At 35.4% G+C, this 9,410-nt stretch overlaps 1 long non-coding RNA gene across 1 annotated transcript; it reads left to right on the plus strand.

Annotated features, from left to right (window-relative positions):
- Positions 1 to 7,628: 7,628 nt before the first annotated feature.
- On the plus strand, positions 7,629 to 9,106 carry LOC108363372 (uncharacterized). The gene is made up of 3 exons (XR_001847614.1): positions 7,629 to 7,759; positions 7,825 to 7,941; positions 8,828 to 9,106. It is a non-coding gene; the product is annotated as an uncharacterized LOC108363372 (long non-coding RNA).
- The last annotated feature ends 304 nt before the right edge of the window (positions 9,107 to 9,410 follow it).

Raw genomic sequence — 9,410 nt, forward strand, 5'->3', positions numbered from 1 at the left:
CACACTCGCACTCATTTATTTCCAAACATAACGTGTGATATCATTGAAAAAACATTGTCGGTTGAGTGAGTAATTCACACTATCAAGTGCTCGATTCAAATAACAAGTGCTTGATTTGAAAAACAAGTGCATGGCATAACTGCTGTAATGAAAGTATCAAAGAAAAAACATTTGTAAAGACAATTTTTGTTAATTTTATTGGTTTCCTAACTGCATATTATAATGTAAAAATATCAACTGATTAAGGGCATCATCATTTGACAAAAGGTGGCATCTTTTGTCAGAAATAACATTTCCAGCAGAAGAAAAAACTCTTTCTGACGATGCGCTAGTTGAAGGAGTGGCTATTACTCTACAACTGAGTTTATGCAGCAGCGGCATTTCGCATTTGTGTACCTCCCACCAATTAATTATATCGAAGTCCGTATGAAAATATACCTCAATATTTTCATATCGCCGCAGCTCTGCAGTAGCCTTATCAGTTCTGCTCACAAAGGTAGGTTGTTTAAGAAGACCTGAAAACAGCTCAAAGTTGTCTGAAGGTAACAAAGGTGTATTCGCAATTTGTGGTTCCGTTGTACTGTCAGAATTCTCAGTTAACGTTCTCATAATTTGTAAACATTTCCCTTTTGTGTACCTTTGCTCAGACTCGGTAAAGTTCTTGAGCTCTTTTGCTGGCGGGTATAAAAAAAGCACAATTTTGAGCAAATCTGTTAGTTATCAACAGCAACTGTTTTTAAATAATAAAGCAACTTATTTTTCAAGTCCCTTATAAAGCCTATGTCTTCTGAGGTAACATTGCATTTCTTTTGTAGACTAATTATATAAATGTACGTCAGGTGCATAACTAAATAATTTAGTAAAACTAATATATTTAAAAAAATACTTCATCAATATCCACTTTTTTTCAAAATTGTCGTATTCTCTACTAATTGTTTGAAGTCAATGGGTGTCATTCGATTGCTCGACTTGCTTTTCATAACAGCATTTTTCACTCGCTTGACTTGATTTGGAAAGAGTATATCAATGCCATATTTGAAATCAAATGAGTACACTGCAGCTAAACATTGATTTCAAAATTAACTATGAATCTCACTGTTTGTACGGTGTTTCTCACTAACCTTATAGAGTTCACAGCAATGAATTCATACTGTTTAGATGCAAGTGAGTAAACTCATGCTGTTGTCTGATAAATACCCATTCATGCTTACGAAGTAATACCGAAGTACTGCACATTAAAACTGGTACATCTGGAGAAAAAACAATCGAATCGCAACAAACGAAATTAAATTTTAAAGGGGAAGAGTAATACTTAATGATACCCTAAGTAGAAATGAGCGAAAAAATTTGTTGTTTTATAATATAACTCCAAATATTGCGAAAAACCGTGTTTTTACACTTAGAGGTTAAGATATCTCAAAATTATGACGTTGTAGAGAAATTCTACAGCAAGTTTTGGATGCAGCACCGAAAAATCTACAAAAACCGATGCACTCAGGTGGCAAAAAGAGATAAAATTTTTCGAACTGTGTAATCATTCAATAATCAAGAAAATAAATAAATACTTAACTTATCTGCGTGCTAGCATTTTCAACGCGAATACAATTTTACAAGAACGCAAGAACGTGGGTTTGCAACTTCATCTTTTTATCAATCATGGTTTGCATTTTAGTGCATTTAAATTTGTAGATTCTTGTAAATTCAGAAATTTTAGTTAAAAAAAAGCACTAAAAAGGGCACTAGGCACTAAACCATTTTGTTTGGCGTTTTAATTTTCAAAAAGCACTAAATCTAGTGCTTAAAGCACTAAGTTGGCAACTATGTGTTTATTGCAGAGGACTGGAACTTGGCACCGAGATGTGTATACAAAATTAATTCCATACTCATAGAGAAGAATTTGCGTTATTCGAAAAGGGACAAGGTTCCTGCCGTACAAATTTACTGTTTTATACTGCTTATCTATAGAGGTGTTCATGGTGGCTTACTGGGACTTGGTACTGGGGTATGTAAAATCAATTCTAAATTCATGGAAGAAGATTAGGGTTATAAGGAAAAAGGGCGTGTCACTTCCAGTACAAATTTACTTTTTCTTGCCACATATCCCTGGAGGTGTTTGTGGAAGACAGAATAAATTTCATTAAATGGAAAAGGGAGAGCCGGGTTCGACCTTATAATCTGAAGCTCTCTTGAGGCATTTGCTACAGTAATGAGAAGTGGTATTTTATCAAGGCCAGGTTACTAAATTTGAGTTGGAAATATTAGAACTCGCCATGGCACCTCCAAGAAGGTTTCACGTTCACGCGTCGTATACCTGGAAACATTTTAAGGTAAACTTAGAGAGATTGATATCTTTCGTATGCCTAGCGCGCAGACGAGATTTTATAATTTCATAGTTTTAAACGGCCTAAATACCTTAACTCGCTTAAAAAATAACGAGCTATAATGAAATTGGCACAGAAATAAAATCTAACATCATTAAATTATTTTTCCTATTTGTATAAAAGCGCGGGGTGAAACCCGCTGGTATAAGCTAGTATATAGTATAGATGAAAAACAATTTATGTAAAGATGTTATGCTCTCTGCTCTAATTTTAATATAGCCGTGGTAGCAGCATACGGTAGGATAGCTGTATAGCTTGGGTGTTATGGAATGAAATGCAATAATAATTTCTTGGCACTGCAGGTGTTTTTATTTAGGTTAAAATATCTGCAATAAATTATATAATAGAAGAAATACTATCTCATTTCTTACGAATAATAACTAATATGATTTCACAGCATTTTTTAATACTTCAAAGTATCTATTAACATAAATGCATTTTCCAATATAAATATGATATATTTTATTTCCGATAAAGTTTCTAGTTTTACTTTAAGCCATTCTTGTTAATTGTCTTTGCAAAAGCCAAGCGAACTGGAAACCGATAAGCACCTATCATTGATATGTGTGCATACCAAATTTCAATTTTATGTGACTTCTGGTTCCGAAGTTTTGGCTAATTAAAAATTCTACGACTATAAGATATGCCACGCCCCCTCCTACAAAGTCATTTATACATACTGAATGCTACTGGTTCTGAGGGTATTCATCCTAAGTTCTTCAAATGCATTCCACCTAAAATTCTACCTGACGTAACTTTTGCTCTGAATACCATCTTGGCAACTTCGGATTTCCCACTCTGCTGGAAAAGAGCTAAGATAGTTCCATTTGAAAAACCCAATGGTGATTATAGGCCTATTGCGATACTTCCCTGCCTGTCCAAAGTCCTCGAGCGCATTATGCACCGCCAGATAAATTTCTACTTAAGTCGCAACTCCTTGCTTAACCCTTACCAATCTGGATTTAGGTCTAACAGGAGTTGCACGACGGCACTCATTAAAGTTTCTGATGATATTAGACAGAACATCGACAACAATCACGTTACCTTTCTAACTCTTCTTGACCATTCAAAAGCCTTTGATACCGTTAGTCATGAAATCCTATGTCTACTGAATAATTATACGTTTAAGTGGCCAGAACAAAGTCCCTCATCATAGTCATCCGAGCAGAAGCGCTTGAAGATAAGTACCGAATCCGTGATTAGTGCGAGATATGGTGTATTAATAATTACATCATTACACAATGGTGTGAGCATGGGTGTAAGCCAAAAACAAATAAAACAAGTAAGAAAGTCTAAGTTCGGGCGGAGCCGAACATTAAATACCCGGCGCAAGTATTAAATATGTGTTTTCCACCTTTCCGAAAGCTACCGCTACATGATAAGCGGGTGTATAAATATTAAGTAAATTAGCGTCCTTAAATTTCGAAATATTGAAATTTCAAGCATTTCTGAAATTTACCGTTATATGAAAANGTGGCAAGCACAATAATCATACCGAGTTTGGTACAAATTGCTAGAACTGTTACCGATATACATAAATGTGATCATAAGTGGGCGGTGCCACGCCCATTTTCCAAAGTTTTGTCATAAGCGTATTTCCTGATAAAGAATTGTTGCAACCATCAATTTTGAATAAATTAGCTTTAATATTTACTGATTTATCGAGGATTTCGTATTTCTCGAAATTACCGTTATATGGGATGTGGGCGTGGTTATTGTCCGATTTTAAAAATTTTCGGCCATTTGGTATGCTGTACCAGGGTCAACAACTGTGCCAAGTTTGGAAGAAATTGGTGCAGCGGTTACCAAAATATACACATGTAACTATAAGTGGGCGTGGCTACGCCCATTTTTCAAAAATTTTTAATATTCTTATTTCTCGTCTAAAAGTTATTCTAAATGTCAATTTTGAGTGAATTATCTTCAGTAGTTACTAAAATATCGCAGTTTTCGTATTTCTGAAAATTACCGTTATATGGGAGGTAGGCGTGGTTATTGTCCGATTTCGCCCATTTTCAATACCATCCGTCCTACGCCCAAAAGAAGTCCACGTACCAAGTTTCGTTAAGATATCTCAATTTTTACTCGAGTTATCGTGTGCACAGACGGACGGACGGACGGACAGACAGTCACCGCTTAATCGATTTCTCTTTTCATTCTGATCATTTATGTATACATTTGTCTATATCTATCTCGATTCGTTTTGCCTGTTACAAACAACCGTTATGTGAACAAAGTTATAATACCCTTGTGCACAAGTGCGCTCAGGTATAAAAATAAATTACCAATTCGATTCATTGGCAGTTGCTAAATTCTTACCTGAAACGCAGTTGAAAAATCCCTAGTTTTAGAAGGTGATGATGCTGCTGGTGTGCACTGCTTGAACGAAACACAAACATAAAGACTGGTTAAATTCTGATAATATAAACAGGGACGTGAATCGGATGAAAATTTTGGTCGGTTCGGTTTAGCGGTTCGAACCGTTTATACACTTTTGGATTGGTTCGACAAAGCGGTTTTTTAGTCTTTGAACCGGGGCTTTGGTTCGGTTCAACGGGTCGGAAATAAAAAAAAGAACGCGCAAGTCTAAGTGTAAAGTGTCAAGTGCAACAACGCACAAGGTTAAATTTCAAGTGTATGTTAAATGAGATGAGTTGCCTTTACATTTGATATTGCCACATGGTAAACAAACATGGTATGTATTACCATATTTAACGAAAAGAAACAAAAGCGTGTATATTTATCTATTGAAAATTGGTTTAAACGAACCTTTAAACTTCGTTTTGGTTGTTTGTGTTTCCGACAGGGTAGGAGTATGATGTATTGTGGAACGATTTTCCGTCATCCCTTGTCAAATTTGGTTTGGAGACAAACCGGTTTCGGCGTTGTGCCATCTTCAGTGTCATTTTTCGAACGATGGCACAACACCGAAACCGGTTTGTCTCCAAACCAAATTTGACAAGGGATGACGTAAAATCGTTCCACAATGAACCTTTAAACCTTTATGAAAAGTGGTTCGGTTTTCGGTTCGGATCAAACATTTGTGGAAAATTTCGGTTCAGTTAATGGTTCAGTTAATTAATAGAAAAAATCGGTTTTCCGTTTCAAAACCGGTTCGGTTCAAAACCGGTTCACGTCCCTGAATATAAATGTGTTGGATTTAATAATTTCGTACCTGGAACTTGTTTATAAAAACGCTGCTGGTAACGCAGCTTGGCGAGACACTGCTCCAATAATTATTATAATCTGTTAGAAGAAACACAAAAATAAAGACTGGTTAGAGTCTGATAATCAGCCCTATTCTGCATTTCGACTCGAATCGAAATTTTCTCCGTTTGGCAACTTTGGTATTCTGCGTTCCGTTTCCTTTCGATCAATCTTCGAAATTTACGATTATACCTATTCTACATTATTAAGTTGCAAATTTGTTGACGGAGAACGTTTCGATTGTTATTTTCGTGGGTTTAAATAATAAAATTTTATAAAAAATTTAAGTAAAATATACTATCCATTATTGTAAAAGTCATCATAAATGAATTTTCTCGATTTCTGTGTTTTCGCGAGCGGTAATACGGGCAATACGAAAAATTGGCTCAAATAATGGCAACCAAAAGGTATATTGCGCGACGTTTTCAAAGTGGAAGTCCAGGCGTTTTTGTTTACATTATCTATAAATAAGACTGTGAAATGCACTGAATACAATTTATTCTTTTTATATAAAATTAATAGATGTATGCACATAGATACATACATACATAAAATGTGAAGTTACATAAAAAAGATGCTTTTATTATTGCACTCGTTTTTACTAACTTTTTAAAAAGAGGTGCGTATGTTGTCTCGAATTCGATTTGCTATGGAAAGATAAGCTTTGTTCTTCCCCTCCTCCTGACGGCTTTTAAAATGGGACTCATTTATGTTCAAATCTTCCACTCTGTAGTAAATGCAAATGTTGTGGACTGCTCAAACAACGTTTATAATTTCACTGACTTAAAACGATGAGTAATACAGTTCAAGATGAATTTGTTATGAATCTTCACTCATCTAAAAAAGATCAAACATGTCCCTAAATCTCCGCCTTTCAACTTCCGCATCAGCAATCTGGGACTCGTTCTTCACTTCAAGCAATAACGCCGCGGCTATGGATTTCATTCTTATAATTATGTATCCACTTAAATTTTATTTTTAAATTACAGTGATGCTAGGTATATTTAGTTATTTAAAAATATTTACAAACTTTAACTTCATGTGCTGCTATAGTTTGGTGGCAAATATTTCTTTGTTTTGTTTCGATTTCACACATTCCTAGGCAAACAGCTAATTTCGAAAGATGTTTTCTGTCTTCCTCTTCTTCTTTCGTTTCGATCCTAACGCAGAATACCTAAGTTCGATTCCAGCGGAGCGGAATGCGGGAACGTAATCGAAATGCAGAATAGGGCTGAATATAAATGTGTTGGATTTAAAAATTTCCTACCTGGAACTTGCTTATAACGCCGCTGTTGGTAGCGCCGCTGATGAGACACTGCTCCAATAACCAACTCTAACCAGCTCTAAAACTTAAAAGGCACTGTTCTGAAAACCTTTTTTGAGAAAAATAAATTAGTTTAGTGAATGCATTTAGTTTGCGAAACTTAACTGGAATTCTCTTGAATAAATCGGTGCTTTTTTGGATTAATAGCTCAACCTATATGTGGAAATATATAAACAATTAAATTTCATCAATATGCACATATATACATATATATTTTAGCAAAAATTACTTACAAAATCACAATTATGTATTGCAAATTATCGCTCAGATTTTCCAATAAATTTTAAACGAAAAGTCAGAGAAAAGGAGAATCAATGAAATAGTGATAAATACGCATACTTTTTTCACAAAATTGTTGTCTGCTCCATTCTTTGTTCTATTTTGCCCAGAAAGGAAATTGGAATAAAAAGAGTAGGTATTCCTGTAACGCTGGTATGCCGAAATTGCCAAAATTACAACAACCACCCCCTAAGTGACAACACCTTATTATTATTTCACCATGGGATCAACCGAAATTGAACGGCGTGCGTAAAAAGCTAACTCAAATTCCAAGATTTGTGTTGCGTGACATTTCTATTTGACGTTTATGCTCATTTGACATTTTGATATTTACATTTTGGCGCGACTATGAAGGTAAGTTTTAATTTTCAAGTAAATTTATGTATATTTATTTTATATTCGATTTTCGTTTATTTCTTTTAGATCTGCAACGAAAAAGTTATTGAGGCCGTTCGAAGCTACGCTGTAGCTGTAGCTGAGCTGTATTCAAAACGCCACAAGGACTATAAAAATAAAAAAATTTAAGACGAAGCTTGGGATGCTGTAGCTGTGGTGCTGGAAAATACGCGTAAGTAACTTTTATTCTTGCTATATATATATGTATAATTAATCAAAAAGTTATAACTTTTGTAGCTAACAACTGCAAAACCAGATGGCGAACATTGTGTGACCGGAATCGGAAAGAATTGGCGGAAAGCACTGGTCCGTCTGGTAGTGGAAGCTCCTACAGGAAGCCGTGGAAGTTAAAAGGTGCGATGTCTTTTATAACCGACCACATGGTAGCCGAAAAGTGAGTACAAAAAATAGTTGGGTTCCAGATGCTTCACGATTTGCAGGGTTTTACAGAAAGCTCTTCCACGTGGCCACCTTCCATAAGGTTTGTTAATGGCGAAAACAGCTTTTCCTGAAAATCCTGAAAAACCTGTAAATCGTGAAGCAACTGGAACCCAACTTATGTAGTTATTGTTATTGATAGAAGTTCCTGGCTACCTACACACGGCGCAACGGTTGCGGCAACCATGTGATGTTGCTATTATGTATAAGCAGTATCGGAACTAATGGCGGGAAAAGTTTAGTTATTTGTACATTGAGTTTGTGGTGTGGAGCGGAGGGGGAGGGGATTTGGCACCTAAAACCCCCACCCATTAGAAAGAGCACAGTCCAAGCTTCAAGAAAATTCAGTTTTTCCCTCTACAGACTACCGAGGACCTATATGAAAATGTTGTAAAATTAGCATTTCGACGTAGAAAATATAAACTCGGGTTATTCCACCAACAGACTTTTATGCAGAAAACGTTCCATATTGGCGGCCCTAGGCCGCATTGAGAAAAAATAACCCCCATCAGTTTAACTCCGGCAGAACCCACATCGAAATTTACCAAAAAAAGCATATGTATTTCAAATCGATTTTATTGATAAATTAGCGCTCAGAAATTTGAAATCTTTTTTTAAAATTAAAGCCTAATCCTTTGACTATACATGTATGTTAAAGTTTTTAGATTCGGTCACGCGTTTGGACGCAACAACCCAAAATCATTGTATAAATAACTAAAGCGTACCGTTAATGGCTTATATTAACATACATTTCAGATAACTTTTAACGTTTATTTATGCAAATTATTGAGTTTATTTTCAGTACATGTACAAACGTGGAGCATTTGGAAGACGAGGAGGATCCAGTACCATAGCGCGAAACGTCGGCGAAGAAGAAAAAACACGACGACTTCTTTGAGGACGTACTCGTTAAAATGCAGCTTAAGTACGACAGTGTAGAGGGTGGGCAGGAAGATGAATCTTTCTTCGCCTTACTGCGAAGTAAATTCATTCGTTTTTTCTCCAGAAGAAAAGGACGAGATGCAAGTAGATATTCTACAATTGATCGCAAATAAACTAAAAAATAAAAGTGTAAATTAAAACTGAAATGCAAATTTATCTTCTTATCTTATCTTCTATATATCTGTGGTCATAAGCAATAACCGCCTAAGTCGACTAAAGAAATAATTGAGTTATATACGCTATCGTCTTCTGCAACTACTATTCCATGTGTATGTGAAACACCCATCTCGCTACCTAGGCTATTTAAAAAGTTATAGATGAAAATATTTTTGTTTCCCCATAAGGTTAACATTACAATACAAATCTTTAAAGCATTTTTTCTCGAATTCAGGTATACATATCTTCTTAACTTATTTTATATATACATATATATGATATATAAG

This window comes from Rhagoletis zephyria, unplaced genomic scaffold (genome assembly GCF_001687245.7).
Source record: "Rhagoletis zephyria isolate East Lansing unplaced genomic scaffold, Rhagoletis_zephyria_1.1 Rzeph_scaffold_01260, whole genome shotgun sequence".
Classification (NCBI taxonomy): domain Eukaryota; kingdom Metazoa; phylum Arthropoda; class Insecta; order Diptera; family Tephritidae; genus Rhagoletis; species Rhagoletis zephyria.